Raw genomic sequence first — 16,962 nt, 5'->3', positions numbered from 1 at the left:
TTTGCTTTGTGGCTCACTTTATTCAGACAGCCCTCCCTGAGCAAGGCAAACACATTATTTAAACGGTCCCTGTCTGGATTTTGCCAGATTCTCACATACTGGTTGTGGCTTAAGTGTCCCTCTCGTCTGCAGCGGCCGCCCGTGAGGTACTATTCCATCACAGCAAGCCATAAAGACTGTGGTTAGTAGATGTCGAACATTTTCTTAGAAGGAGAGACTCGCCGAAGAATTACGCCTACGTATAGTGATCCGAAGGTACGGGCGTTGTTGTCAAAATAAAGAATGTCTGAGAAAGAGATTGAGTGAGAGAGAGAAAATGAAGCAAAGAATCAGTAGTGTATTTTATGCCGGCCTAATATCCAAAAAGATAAACAGACTGCTCAACAAATTTGGCAGCCAGTGTATTTTGCCACCATCCACAAAGAAAAAAGTCTTCTTTGTTACAGTACAGATGATCTTAGTCTTCCAAAATAAGGCTATGTCGTGCCTTCGATGGAAATATAGCATGTATCACATAGAGCAGACTGTTGTAACAAGGAGGGATGCGATGAATATCAGTGTTACACGCGACTAAAATGATTCATATGTCCCTGAGCACTGTTGAGAATATTATCATGAAATGAAATACGATGAGATCAGCATAATTCCGAAAAAGTAAAGTTTCTAGGACAGTGTAATGAAGGAGTATACCGAAATAAAGATGCCGGAAAACTTAATAAACACAGACGCCGGCATTAACTTAAACATGGCTTGACATCCAGTACTCACATCCATCAATGCTGGGAAGCAGTGGGAGAACATGTGCTTCACGGACGATCAGTGAAGACTTGTAATGCTTCTATACAATGTCAGTTTAGCATTAATAGCAAAATAGCTTATATAAAGTGACATTGTGATACTTATCATGTCCTAAGTGTTTAGGACGAAATACACTATTAAAAATGATCGGTGCAGATATTAATGAACTGCTATACTGCTATACGATAGAGCAAAGAAATTAGTGAACGTTAGGAACTCGTACGTCTAACTAACAATGTCTTTGGCACTTGGCGTGCAGCAGTGCGACCTGGTTGCGGAGTAATTGAATTGCCCGCTATTTGTGGCGGGCTCGAAAATAGAGGACTGCTCTCGCGCGCATTTGTGAGGAGCGGATTAACAGTATGCAAATTCTTCGCAAATGTCACACTCTTGGTTTGCAGTGGTCAGAGGAGAATACTCTGATAACTGTTTATGCTACTACAATACATTCGTGATTTGTTGCAAAATTCAATATGGAGCAGTTCTGCAGCACTAAAAGCACCGAACAACCTGTTCACAAAATTACGATGTTTCGATGATACTGGTGCATAGACTGATCGGTTATTTAAATTATAAATGCCAGTGAACCTTTTGGAAACAATAATATTTTTATGTTATAGTGTTTTTCGTCTTTGTTGAGCGTGTAGTCTAAATGCTAAATTATTTTAAGTACATCGTACCTATTGTCACGAGAATTTCAGTAACTTTCAGGTCTGTGATTGTAATGATTTACTTTGCCTGTTTTCATTTTGACAAAGACAGAATGTCTTCTTTCAATTAAATGAGCATTTGGGTAATAGGATCTAATAGAAAGCGATAGCAATATTAGAAGTGTCTCCTTAAGTTCCAGAACAGATAAATACAGTCTACAGTATTCTGTTTATATATATCATTACAGTAATATGAACTAATAATAACTGTGATAATTTGCGATTCTTCTTGTAATTACGAATATTGTCTATTTTTGCATCATGGATAAAAACCACTGCTATGCTGGAGAATAAAAAAAGATTTTGGGAAATACCAGGATCAAGATCCAGAAATACGTTGGTCGTGCGAGCCAAATTAAGTTTGAAAAACATTATTTGTTATTACTCTGCCTTGTGCTTGCACCCGAATTCGCTCTGGTACTTTCAGTAGCCAGTATCCAGCTAGTAGAATTAACGACTTTCATTAACAGAGCAGTTATAGTTATTCTTCATAGCATTTTATGGGGACAAGATGCCTGTCTTTGTAAAAGCTTAAAAGGTCCTAGCACGCAAAGTACTGCTAGACTGTTTGCTTACATTAGACACCATTAAGAGTGTTTGTTTGGAAATTAAAATATGGATAATTATAAGAGAATAATTAATTAATTTAGAAAATATAAAGCAAGATTTTGATACTATTTATTGTTAATGACTAAGGTAAAAATGGAAATGTCGTGTGGCTAGGGCCTCCCGTCCGGTAGACCGTTCGCCTGGTGCAGGTCTTTCGATTTGACGCCACTTCGGCGACCTGCGCGTCGATGGGGATGAAATGATGATGATTAGGACAACACAACACCCAGTCCCTGAGCAGATAAAATCTCTGCCCCAGCCGGGAATCGAACCCGGGCCCTTAGGATTGACAGTCTGTCACGCTGACCACTCAGCTACCTTTTTTTTTTTTTTTTTTATATATAAAACCTTTATTAAAAAAAACAATGTTACACATTGCAAATACATACTAAGTTATACATACATGAAGTTATTTGAACAAAGCGGTTTGATCATTTCAATTGCGCTGACATTAAGGAAAGACAACAGAACATTGTGTTACTGACTAAATCACCAGAAAGAATTAAATTAAGCATAAATACTTGAGAATGGCGGAAAGGAGATATATAATAAAGTTGACTAGCCTTCCAACTACACTTACTGGACATTAATTGAATCTAAGTATTTGAAGTGATCAGATTTATATAATCAGTCTTTCACTGCAAAAATGAACAGGGCAATGTGCCAGACATTGAATATTACATTTATCGGATAGAATCTTATGGTTTTAACCAATCGATAAGGAGATTTCTATAAAAACTGTCTATTTCCAAATTTCTAGTATAATCCAATAATGCACCTTTCATGATTTGTGTTTGGCACTATTAGACACACAATCTCAATGTCACATAAGTTCTGTACATTAGCTTATAAATTTCAAAAAACTACTCTCTGAAGTACAGAAAGCACACATCATAAATATACTGTAAAATCTTAGATAGTATCCTTAAGGTAACTACAATACATCACTGTCAACACAGTCTTCTTTTTTATATTAACCAATGCCCATTCTTTCAAATACAATTTTTAGCATATTACCGAACTTTTTCTTGAGATTCGAATAGCTTCTAATTTTGTGGAACTCACACAGCATGTGTACCTTGAACTCTATGATGCTATCGGATCCTAATTTGTTAAGGACGAGTTAACAAAATTTCCCAGCAACCAGTACACAGCGTTATTTTTTGCTTCTGGGAAATAGCGTGCTTCAGGCCTGTTTATCAATGACAGCGATATATACTCAGGGGATGTTCTTGTAATCAGAGCTATTTGCTCCCGGATCCACTTCCAACTATTCATGTGACCACTGCAAGTATATCGATGAACTACTGTGTCAACTAGATGGCATTGTTGACATAAATTTGTTTCACAGAGTCCGATTGCGTGCAGTCTTTCATTGGTGCTAACTATGTTGTTAACTGTCTTGTACCACGACGTTTTTATATTAGACGTGAGCACATTAGAACTAATGTTTTTCCAAATCTCAGTCCACTCAATGTTTGGAAACTGTCGTTCTATTTTGTTTCTTCCTTCGCTTTTCTTTCGTTCCCGCATTATGGCTCTCGATGTTAAGTGTCGGGACTGCCTGAGTTCGACACTGACATAACTAAACTCAACATAGAAAATCCTCACGTGCTGTAAGCGACTGTTGATATTCTGCACGTCAATCGGGGGAAGCAGGCTTGGAGGTTTAATGATCTCGAAAAGTTGGCTGGTTATGCTTTCTCGCGAGTCTCTTATTAAATTAACTTGCCTTTTGATAAAAAGAGCAGAGGCTTTATCCGTTATATCAGTTAATCCTAGTCCACCATTTTTAGGATCTAAAGTGGCTACTTTAGCAGGTACTCTGAACACTTCACCTCTCCACAAAAATTTTGTGATTTTGGACATTATTCTCCTCGCTATCATTCTCGGTATTGGAAACAGCTGGGCAGTATAATAAGCCTTAGCAAGGATGCATGAGTTGATATACTGTGTTCTTTGAACTTGGTTCATATATCGAGTTAAGTTCTCTACAATGGCTCCTTGCACTTTATCTGCTGCAACTTTCCAATTTAAAGCCGTCATTTTCATAGGGCATGCTGTCAGGGTGATCCCAAGTGTTTTATGTTGTCGGACTAATTTTGCCCACTCGACGTTGATATTATCAAAACCTCTGAGATTTAACATCTTACTTTTTTTTCCGTTTGCATTGGCTCCAGATGCTCTACAGTACGAATCAATCACTGTTGCTAGCGTGGTTACCTCGTCATTATTCCTTATAATTACCCCTATATCGTCAGCATAGGCTCTTATAACTGTTTTGTTTCCTGATAATGTTAAGCCTTTTAATGTAGCATGGACATGTCGGAGGAAAGGTTCCAGCGAAATTGCGAAGAGCGACATGGACAGAGGACTTCCTTGAGGAACACCTCGTTGTATTTGCATCGGCCTGGATTGTTGACAATTCACCGCTATTTTAGCATTTATTCCAGTTGCTATGTTCTTAATCAACTGTATAACCCTATCGTTGAAACCTATTTTCTTCAATGTCTGTAGAAGATATTCATGGTTTACTACATCGAACGCCTTATAAAAATCTAAAAACAATAAAGCACACTTTATGTTTGTTACAGAAGTTATTGCAATGATATCCCTGAATTCCGCTAGATTTTGAAAAATGGTTCTGCCTTGCGCACAGTTCTGATGTTGACTAATAATTTTATCTGTAAGGCATGAAATTCTCTTGTTTATTATTCTAGCTATTAATTTATAATCAGAATTCAGCAATGAAATTGGACGAAAGTTATTTAAATCTTTGTTTCCATTATTTTTTGGCACCAGAACAATTTTACTCTCCTTAAACTCAGCCGGAATCATTTTACCCTGAATAACCTCATTTACAATGTCCGTGATTTTCGCACCTACTATTGGCCAGTAACGGACGTAAAATTCTGCTGGCAGACCATTCGGTCCTGGGGATTTTTTTGGTGGCGAGGGGCACAGAGTCTCATACACGTCTTCTTCACTGACAACCTCGAGAAAATTTTCGTTGTCATCTTCTGTCAGCTGTGGGGCTAGGATGTCAAGGAATTCTTCCAAGGAAGCATCACTACTTTGATGTACAGAATATAGCTCGCAATAATAGCGATAAATCTCGTTCATGATATCCTGCTGGGTTCTGAGAATCGTGCCGTGTTTTGTTCGAATTTCTTCAATAAAAGTCCTTCTCCCGTTTTTCGTATGCTTCACTAAATGATATAGGGAAGTATTTTCATCTGCTGACACCGACTTTGCCTTCGATTTTATTTTCAACCCTTCCATTTGACTTCTCTTGATATTAAGTAACTTGGCTTTGACTTTTTTTATGTCTGCTATCCGAAGTGAGGAACCTGCTGAGACTTGATCATATAGATCTCTCAAAACGCAATAGTAATACTCTATAGTGCATTTCATTTCCCTTGCGCTCTGGACACTGTATTGAATAAGAACTTTCCTCAACTTTGGCTTTGCCATTTTAACCCACCAGTCAATAGCAGTGGCATATCTACTACGGGCTCGCAGGCATATTGTCCATGTTTCTTTAATCAGATCTTCTAAATCATGATTAACTAACAAGGAAGTGTTCAAATTCCACTGATTCTTGAACCGGCGAACCGGCTGTCTTGTTAGATTTATGCAAGCTAAGACACTTGAATGGTCTGAAAAGTACGTAGGAATGGTTTCTACTTTTGTCACGGAAGTTACAAGATTTTTAGAAATATATAGTCTATCAATCCTGCTACGTGATGTTGCCGTGACATAAGTGAACTCAACAATGGATGGGTATTTGATTTCCCATATATCCTTTAATTCTAAACCAGTAACTAATTGTTTTAGTTCACTTGAGAAATTAAAATTAGGTAACTGATCTTTTCGATTTAAAACACAATTAAAATCACCTCCAAGTAATAACTGTCTTGGTGATTTCCTTAACAAGTATATCAAGTCATCTTTGAAGAAACGTGCCCTGTCAGCTCGATGAGAACTTCCTGAAGGGGCGTACAAGTTGATGATAGTCACATCATAGATATTTAGTCCTATTCCCCTTCCGGATTCCAGTCGTTCCACCTCGCTTACTGTAATCCCTTCCCTTACCAAAATAGCTGTTCCAACACTTGTTTCGGGAGACACATTTATGTAACTGACAAAACCGGGAATTACCAAATCCGAAATTAGAACTTCTTGTAACAGGGCAGTATCAGTCGCGGATTCGTACAAAAATTCCTTAAGGGCCGATAATTTCAAACAGGTCGTGATTTTATTTATGTTTATAGTGGTGACGGAATAAGATTGCGTCATTGTGCTGTCACTATGTAGTTGTTTTGTTGAACTAATTTAGTTTACTGTGGTTCAGGGTTCAGTTAAGCTGTAACAGTTTTCTCGGAAGGCTGAGCATGGAATAACACTTCAATCAGTTTATTAGTTACTGTCCCGTTTTTTTCTACTTCTGATGTTTTCTCTTGTACCGCAAGCAGACTGATGTCCTGGTAAACTTTCTGATTTTTCCTCCAGTGATTCGTGTACGACCGTTTCGGACTGAACATTCTTTGGGCTTGGGTCGCCCCTACTGGGTTTTCCTTTCCCTTGGTTACGAGCTACATTCTCATTTGGTTGCGTCGGTATTTTACTTCGCGGCTTATCTGGAGCAGCAGCAGACGCTTTAGCAATTTCGGTTGCCGGCGCCTGCCCTGAGGTGTTGACCGTGATTTCAGTTTGGCCACCACTTCCTCGTTCTTTATTAATTTCACTCACTTTCTGATCGAGGGAAACAAATGGAGACTGCAGTTTTGCATCCTCTCCCTGAATTTGGTTATTAACAGATAGATTCTGATCTTTGCAATCGGTTACTGCACCTGTTGTTTCTTGCAAATTAATGCTGCTTACACCCCTTTCATTTTCTGGTACCGTATGTGTATTATCTTTCTGTTCATTAGTTTCCATTCGCATTTTGCCTTCAGGTTCCTCTGCCTTCTCATCGCACTGTTTTTGCTTGCGAAGTGAGGGAGTGGGACAAGACAGCTCGTCCTCTGAACAACTATCAGTTATCTCCAGAGGTCGTTTTTTCGGTTGCATTTCAGTTTCACGAACAGTGGCAACGGGGTTTCCTTTTGTTGTTAACGGGGGAAATTGACTGTTATCGTGAAGGGAGACATCAGCTTGTCCCGCTGCGTTAACATCCTCAACCAGTTGTTCCGGGCTATTCTTTGGTAACAGATCATTTAAGGTAAGCTTCTGACGCTGTATCAAATTACTTTTGAGCACAACAGTTCGCCGCGGACATTCCTGTCTGAAGTGGCCGGTTTCGTTACATATATGACATGTAGCTTCCTGACCTGTATAAACAATTTGTGCCTTATACCCACAAACAGTTATGTGAGACGGAATATTCGTCTTAACGTCCATCTCTACACAGCGGACCCCGTTAAATCACTGCAGTTTAAAGCGAGGCGACCATCTTTCATTTGCAATTGATTTAACGTCTCCGTAGTTTAAAAGAGCTTCCTTAATCTTATCATTTTCAATTTCAATGGGGAGATTCAAGACACGAACGGTTTTGTAATGAATGTCCGCTCTATAGATGGAAACCTTACTTTTATAACCATTTCTATGCACAAAATCTACTTCGTAGCCCCACTTTCGTAACACTTTATCAACAGTCGAAGCACTGATTAACTTGACAAAAACACAGTATTTTTCCTGATCCAGTTGCCAGGTATGAACGGTTTCAGAATTTAGACCAATTACCTGTGTAATCCAGTCATCTATTTCCAGGGATGTCGGCTGAACAGGACGGGATTCTTTGTCAAAAGCAAATACCAGAGTATTCTTCCTGAGGTTTGTAGCCATGGTTAATCCAGCGAAGCAATTTCGGTTAAACAACCGAAATTCCAAGTAGCAGCAGCAAGACCAGAAAGAGCGATCAGATCACAAGGAACAGGAACGAACACGGAGATTAACGGACGGACGGCACTCGGCGAAGCACAAGTACAGCGATGTAAACACTGAAGTGCAGCGCAACAGTTAACAGCGGCCACTCGCGAGCGCGGCTGAAACGGAACTCAAAACTGTGTGCCCGACCGAGACACGAACTCGTCTACCGGGGCGGACAATGACTAAGGTGAAGATTGTCAAACAACTGAGGGTGGACGCAAACAAATTGGGTAATGTTGTGCATGAAACTGCAGGAGAAGAATCGTCTGTTCATATAACTGAACTGATACATCAGAAGACTAGATTGTTTAAGAAAATATATATTTTGACTGGAACAATAGTTACTGTAATAATGTGCATAGGCGAAATTTCGGAGCGCAAAATGTAGTACAAGATCAAGTTTCCGAAATTACAGAAATGGAGGCAGGGGTATCAGAAACTGTATGAAAATTATTGGATGAAGTAAATAATATTTCACTTGAGAGGGAAAGAATTTTAATAGAATATTTTGACGCACATAGACATCATCTGGCCAACGAATTATCTAAATAAACTTCCGGGAACGACAAATAAATAGGTGAAATAATTCACACGAGATTTAATGAACGAGAAGAGAAGGCAAAAGAAAAATTTAACTTACATAAAGAAGAAACAAAGCAGTGTCTAGCATCTTGATGGTAGTTTGCTCAGTACAAGAGGTCTGTACAAACGAAGTCCAGATGGAGCTTAATCGCTTAAGAGAAAATGTAGGTCCAGATTTTACTGAATGGTGCAATGCCATTTCGGAAGACATAAAAGTAGTTTTAAAAAATTGCTGAATTGCAAGGGAATATTGGGAACACAGAATCTGTCGCGCTGCCTTGGCTAGTCAACCTGTCCCGTTATTACACAGAGTGGCCAGAAAGAGTCTCAAAAGGTTTTAAGGGTGTTACAGGGTGTGTTTTGTTGCGAAATAATTGTTAAAAAAATTCTCTTTACATAGCACCGTTTCCGAACTAATTTGAATGGAACTTAGACAACCAGGCCATTGCGCGAGCAAATTCAAGCGGCCCTCTAGATACAATTAGTGTCAGTTGTTCTCACAGCATAGATGATAGCGCTACAGGATGCTCAGCCTTTGGCTTGGGTTTGATCCTTACTACAGTTTCATGTCTAATTTTTGTGTACTCTGTTGTTTGGTTTTAGGAAAGCAAATGAAGAAATTTTTGGTGACACAATTCTCTGACACGCATAACATCCTGATTGGTGTACGTACAACGTCCTGATTGGATAACTTCAGTGCTGAGTATCTCAGAAATGGCACAAGATATTGAACTTTGTACTAACAATTATTTCTCAACACAACCTACACTAAAACATGTTTAGAAGAATTTCGGAGTGTTTCTGACCACCCTTCAGAACAAACCCAATGTGATACACTCCAGCAGCTCGGGTTCCCATTGAACAAACATACGGCACGGGAGCCCCACCATTGCTAACGCCCAGACTATTAGAAAACACTTTAATACTGCATAAGCAATTTCCCTTCCTTCATCTATAAAGGGAATCGTACACACAACTGAATTTATACCAGTTTTCAAGATGTACTGCTACGTTCGTGGACAGCTATAATCATGATCTGATTCGTGAATGCGTGCATTCAAGGAGAAGCTATTCTTTGGGCCACAGAGGAAGCAGAACTTTTTGATAGCTTTCCTTAGAAAATGCTGATCCACGAATATACAAGAGACACTTCACAAAGAAATATTTTATTCAGTTGTACATTCAGTCTGATTTTCACGTGTGATTCAGGGGCTGCTGTCTCAAATATATTGTACCATGAAGGAATGATGCGAGTTAATACGACCTGTATTTTCAGACTGATAATACACACATATTTAACACTGACTGATGAGAACCCTTGAATGTCGGAAGACAGTATAACAGTTGGTACGAAAACAGAGAATAAAGCAATGAATGCTTAAAGATTGAGATGAGTCACTTACCTTTCATCTGCTGCATGGAGTGTACATAAGACCTATCACTGAATGTTTATAATGAGTGCTGTCGTCCCCATGCCCAAAATTCTTGACGGTTTCTATCAAGCACGCAGAACCACGTTGTACTAACCTTTACAAAAGTGTTATCAGAAGACAAAAATGTAACCACTGTGCGATGGGCAACCAGGTATTGCTTGACAGTAATGTTGTGATACAGCTGAGTGAAACTGGTAGCACAATGCTGTGAAAGCGGTAAAATAAATAAACGTGAAATATAATCCGCAAAGGCATGTGCCCTTGTAGACTGTTACGAATATAGTATGGAACGGCTACTGGCTTGTGGTTATAGTTGTGATATAGAAATTATACCAGCTGGTGGACATGTGGACTTGATGAAGACTTAAAAGATGTAAGAGCCAAGAGAAAACGAGATACATATTTGGACCGCTTCTTCCAGAATCCGAATGTTTTCAGCATCTACAATAGTAATAATAATAACATTTTTAAGAAATTCTGCATTACTCTAAGTCCAATTAAACCACTGATTGTACGGTTAGAATCCCAGGAAGATGATTACATAACTTGTTTTCCGATATATATCGCACAGTCGATACATGTGTTGCCATCATCTGGCGTCCTGGATGGCGTTTACAAGGTACTGAGCCTGAGATCTCCACTGAGAGTCCTTACCTAAGCCAGATGCTGAATCAAACAAGACCGCATCCTTGGCTGAACTGGCTCAACAGAAAGCTCCAAATATATGACTTTTTACACGTTACAAGCACAAAAATGTTAAAATATGTAAATGGCCCCACTCATTCTGGCCTCTTGTAAAATTTATGTTGATCAGTCCTGTCCTTGATCTTTTGTACTGTTTCTTTTTTATAATCCTGAAAGGTGGTACCTCCATCTGTGGAAATCACGTAAAGGAAACAACGTAAAAGAAAAATCAAAGGAGAATGTACCATCCTGTCCAACCATGTCAACTGAAGGTCGCAGCTATAAAATAAATCTCTGTACAAAACCTTTTGTAAATGACGCACCAGTCACTTATGATATTAATAGCCCTGTCTATTATTTTCCCCTGGTTTTCCGCAGGCTACAATTGAATGGCGTAGTAGAGAGATGATTCAGGGATGCTTATTCCTTGCTCATGCCATTTCGTAAATTATATATATATTCTCTACGCTGACCAAAATAGATAAACTTGTAATACACGTTACTGTGTTGCATTGTACCGACTTATTTCATTCTGCTCGAATGATTTGTAATATTTATATAAATATTCGTAAATAACTGTCTACATCATGTTATGATTCACTCGTAAGAGCCACTTCTTATATTGATGTAGCTTTATTCAACTAAATTAACTTCTGTTTTGTATTATACGTGATTGCCCTGCGTTGTAACGTGCCAGTAATGATTGTCTTCTTTTTGCGTCAATTCGGAGATATCCCTCTTCTTATTTATTTTTATGCAGGCAATGTGTGTCAATAAAGACGTATAATACCAGGCTTAATAGGTAAAAGTATATTAACACGTAAAGATGACTGTGAAATTAAAATGTGAAGAAAGAAGTTCAGCCAAAGAAATATTTTGAAAGAAATAATTTTAAACCTAATTGTGACGAGAAGCGAGTAAAACTAGAATGGCGACAGAGACATTTACAAATAAATGAGTCTTTTGCTACATGTGGCTTTGGAACGAAAAAAAAAAATGAAATACCTTTTTCCAGGAAGCAGAACAAATTGTATCTCTGTAACGGCAGCCGTTCTTTGCTCAGAAAGAGGTGCATCGTGGTTTATTTAAATCTCACTAGTACTTTCACTCATCGACCCTAAATGCGTAAAGAAAAACAAAATAACTGTCGATTGTTTGTCAGACATTGTCATCCAAAGACGTGATTATTTGTTACGAATAGATATTATTTTGTTTTGTCCTAATATTTCTTCCAATTTAAAGATACGTTTCAGATGCACTAGCAAGGACCTTCATCTTAAATGTTTTCTTCCCCTTAAACAGATCGCAACTAATGCCACAAGAACTTCGTTTTGACAATGATAAAACATCGTGTACCAGTATATTATGTGTTCGTGTAATAGAATCTAATAGAAAAAGTTAGCAGTAATAGCCAGAGTATCACAAGTATGTATCAAACGTTAACCGAGATACATCATATTATCTTTCTTCGAAAAACTGACAGCCTGTTTGCTTAGTAAGAGACCTTCAATCTAGCAGTCGTTTATTTCAAAGTAATCATTTGATTTAATTTGAATACTGGCGGTAAACATATATTGGATGAAATTTTACTCTTTGCTTCTACAGGGACAGGTATTATCAGAATCTGATTCGTCAGTGAGTGCATTCAAGGAGAAGCTACTCTTTGGGTCAGAGAGGAAGTAAATCTTTCTCATGGCCTTACTCGCGATACACTGGTCAAGGGGTTTCTGATAGCTTTCCTCGCGGTATACTAGTCCAAGGGTTTCAGGAGACACTTCGCAAATAAATATTTAAGGCAGTTGTACATTCAGTCTGATTTTCATGTGTGTCTCTGTTTCAGTAGCGTATATTTGCTCAGTGAGAGGTGCATCACTCATCGACTCTAACTGCATAAAGAAAAACAAAATAACTTTCGATCGTTAGCCGGACATTGTTGTCTAGAGACGGGATTATTTGTTATGAATGGACAATTCGAAATTTTGGTATGATGAGAAGAAGGCTAATAAAAAAAAATACTGGTGAGGATTAAGATAAATGCAAATTTTATTATTTCGTTTTGTCCTAATATTACTTCAAATTTAAAGATACGTTTCAGATGCGCTAGTAAGGACCTTCATCTTAAACGTTATCTCCCCCTAAATAGGTCATAACTATCGCCACTAGAATTTCTTTTTGACAGAGTTAAAACTTTTTGTATCAATTTATTACGTATTCGTGTAATAGATTCTAAAAGAAAAAGTTAGCAATAATAAGGTGAATATATAAATAAGTATCAGACTTTAATAGAGTTACACACCTTTATTTGAAAAAATTGAGGAATAGATTGAAAGTGACAGCCAGTGTGTTTATTAAGAGGCCTTCAGCCTAGCATTGATATGTTTTAAAGTAATCATTTATTTAGTTTGAATGCTAGCGCTAAATAAATATTGAAAGAAATCAGCTTTTGCTCCTACAGAGTGTTCAGAAATTCCCGTAACAACCTTCTAGAACTTCTATAGGTGAGTGAGTAGATAATACGGCATTTTGAATTGGAACCTATTTCCGGAAATGAACAGTTGCCTTGCTACAACCATTTGAAAACATGATGGTAACGCGACCAATTTTAAAAGCAACTGATTCGGCGTAACCCAGTACATCACTGGTTTTGCAATTCCGGTCATTAACGGCCAAAGGAACTGCTCGTGTGCTCGTTGACGGCTTCTCTTCACCAGGATGCAGTGCGGCCTCTTTCAGTTCGTGTGTGCGGCTTCTCCTTGGAGCACCACATTAACACCTGGTGACTGCCAAGGTAGCTTTTCTCGAAGCAGTTGAGTAGTTATGGCGAAAAGGGCAAGTGGTGGAGTTGGACGTTGTGAAGAACGATCTTGATAAAGGCCACGAGCAGCTCTTCCATTACCGTGAGCTTCGCCATTCAGAAAAATCACGTCGGTGTATTCCGCAAACTTGTACTCAACCTCAACCATGTTGCTCTAACACTCAGAGACACGTGAATGAGGCTCGAACAGGGTCAGGGAGATAGGATAGACGTCCAAAGGCATCAGCATAACCACAGCATAACCACACCCACCCTTTCCCACCCCCACCATGACCACTCTGTTTCATACTTACCTAACAAACACATTTTAAAACTGCTGTAACACGGACACGGTACGTTTTCAGACATGTGTTTCTAGTCAAAATATTATGTAGTCACTCTCCTCTACCAGTCCCAGAAGATTATAATGAGAATTTGCCAACACCTTGTGTATTGTTGTATACGTTTCCCATTTTGATACGGCAGTATTTGGAACAGATAGACTCTCTTCCGAGATTTGTAGGTACGCGACAACATGGTCAAGTGGTTCAACTCAACTGGTTTAACTCAAGCAAATTAACTGATTCCTGAGCGGGAAAGTTACACGCTCATGAAAACAAAGAGCATCAAATTTAACAGTGAGAGTCGGCAGTCGAATTCGACCACAAATAATGGTGCGAGACTAACAATAGTTCACAGTCCAGTTAGAATACAGACATTGAGTACACATACCAGTACAACTCACAACACGTGATGAAGACGTAGAATCGTTTAGCATTGTCTAGGAACAACAACTATACAGATCACCGGCACGCACACCTTAACTTCGCCGAGGAAACTTGAGAGATAAAATCGCAAGAAACTGCAACTTACAACTGGTTCCGGGTAGACTTTTAGTTTCAATGGGTAATTTAAAAACTACTTGGAATTTCTGTATTCGTATATGTGGAACAAACTGTCTTGTCGGATTAATCAATTTGAAACACCCTGGATACCCACGTGGCCTGAGCTAACCATCAACTGCCAGGACAAACAAATGTATTAGCCCTATACAGTAACATTGTTTGATTTAATATCTGTAAACGTTAGTTGTGGGATGAGTACAGATGTCACAAAGTACACAAAAAGGTTGTGTCCCATACATTTTTTGTGTACTAGCTTCATCATCTTGTATGAGCACTTTAATATATATTGACACAGATAACAGAAAATCTGCGTTCTCTAGCTTTTCATAAACTTACGTACTTTTTTAATCATCAGTTATGTGTTGTCAAACATGTGTATGATAAGCACAATAAGCGAAATCCAGACTGACTGTTTAAGCTAGAATGACATTGCTAACCATCAGTGAAATTAATAAACATAAAAGATGGTGGGAGGGTTTCATACCAAAGAAAGGGCTATGGGAAGCTCTACGTGTTCGTTTTCATGGTACTCCTTTAGTCACTACAATAAATTATTTAAGAGTGCCACATGTTTACAAATCTCACAATTAGAATCTGGTAGTAGCTATTTATGCATACACGAGAAGATTCTAAGGAGAGTTCGTCATTCAGTGCAACGAAATACTTCGAACCAATCACATATTCCGGAAGATAATCCCTATGGTACATTCCTGGTACTCCAAAGTGTTTTACTGAATCGAATGTCTTTCTCAAGACGGAATGTCTTATTCACCAGTAGCTACTATTTTCAAGTGGAAAACAGCTTTGCTTCCCACGTGTGGTTTTACGTGAAACTGAACCGACACTTTGAGGTAGGGCTCTGTTCCGAACGAAACGCCATAAAGTTCCAGTTGAACATGCAGCTCAGGATCCTGTCACAGAAGGATGACGACAAGGACTCTGTACAATAGCGCATACCAAGGATACCAAGCAGAAATTACGTCATCCCCTCGGCAGTTACAGTATTAATTACTACAAAATCATTCTTTCCGAAGCGAGAGTGTAGAAATATCTATAATACTGTTACTAAGCCCACTAAAACTATTTTCAAAGGCGGTTACAGTCTTTTACATTCACACAACATGATCTTATGCAATGTGTTAATGGACTATGATTTTGCACCGTATGTTTAAACTCTTCATTACGATGTCTCACTATTGTAAAGCAAAGCCTCATGGAATGTATAACTGATCAAAGGGTGTTTTGATATCTTAACAGCTTCAAACGAACCTCCTGCTTAAGCATTCGCTTCCTAGTCCCTCCTCATCTACGTAACTCTCCGTCCGAATAGGCCTAGGCAGGCCCAAAGATACTCACCCACCTCCGTTTCAACCTCTGCTGATAGGCGTCACTCGATGCGGATATGGAGAGGTATGTGGTCAGCACACCGCTCTCCGGCCGTTGTCAGTTTTGGTAACCAGAGCCGATACTCCTCAGTCAAGTAGCTCCTGAATTGGCCTCATAAGTGCTGAGTGCACCCCGGTTGCCAACAGCGCTCGGCAGACGCGAATGGTTTCCCACCCAAGTGCTGTCATGCCTGACAGCTGTTAACTTCGGCGATCTGACAGGAATGGGTGTTACCACTGATGCTAGGCCGCTGGTCTTATCTGCAATATCAGCCATATATTAACGGGGGCATGGATTGGCTTCCAATTTTGACACCACGATTCAAAAGCTTATACTTTCCACGTTCCTGAATTCATCTGCCTATTGACGTCAAACATCAAGTCCTATCACCAAACGTATCAAAAATGGTTCAAATGGCTCTGAGCACTGTAGGGCTTAAGTTCTAAGGTCATCGGTCCCCTAGAACTTAGAACTACTCAAACCTAACTAACCTAAGGACATCACACACATCCATGCCCGAGGCAGGATTCGAACCTGCGACCCTAGCGGTCGCGCGGTTCCAGACTGTAGCGCCTAGAACCACTCGGCCACCCGGGCCGGCACCAAAGGTTTCTCGAGATTTTTATTCTTTACCAACTCACCTCTGACCATCTTCCGAGCTACAAACCCTGTATTAATATGAAAGAAGGACCCCCCCCCCCCCCAACATCAAATCTCATATAAGATATTTTTAAGAGGTGAAACTTATATACAATGTATACAGTTTTATGTAATCATCTCCTCTACGAGGTACTAATCTGGTGATGACCCAATTATAAGGCTTCTCTAAAGTAAATGTCAACCTCACATGCCTATGGTACACCTGCCAAACTAACGAGGCGCTGACGACCGAGTATTAGCGGTATAACTGCAAGGTCGAGTGGAGAGGGAATGCTGCGCCAACACTCACGCAATGAGAGACAGAGTTTTGGCTGGTAAGCTCGAAGATGGAAGCTCAGACATGACTCTTACCTGCTACAGACTGATGAACCATTCAGGGACACTTCACAATACTTCTAGCTGCATTAGAAAACAGGATAGGTTTTCTATGAAGACTGACTCTGAGCACTATGGGACTAAGTTCATCAGTC

The 16,962-nt window shown here is 39.3% G+C and overlaps 1 non-coding gene across 1 annotated transcript; it reads right to left on the bottom strand.

Annotated features, from left to right (window-relative positions):
* Positions 1–16,345: 16,345 nt before the first annotated feature.
* On the bottom strand, positions 16,346–16,429 carry Trnas-gga. Its single transcript is given in 2 exon segments — positions 16,346–16,380; positions 16,390–16,429. It is a non-coding gene; the product is annotated as a tRNA-Ser (tRNA).
* Positions 16,430–16,962: the final 533 nt, after the last annotated feature.

This window comes from Schistocerca americana, chromosome 1 (genome assembly GCF_021461395.2).
Source record: "Schistocerca americana isolate TAMUIC-IGC-003095 chromosome 1, iqSchAmer2.1, whole genome shotgun sequence".
Taxonomy (NCBI): Eukaryota; Metazoa; Arthropoda; class Insecta; order Orthoptera; family Acrididae; genus Schistocerca; species Schistocerca americana.
Note: the sequence above shows the minus strand (reverse complement) of the source record. Positions and strands in the feature narration are given on the sequence as shown.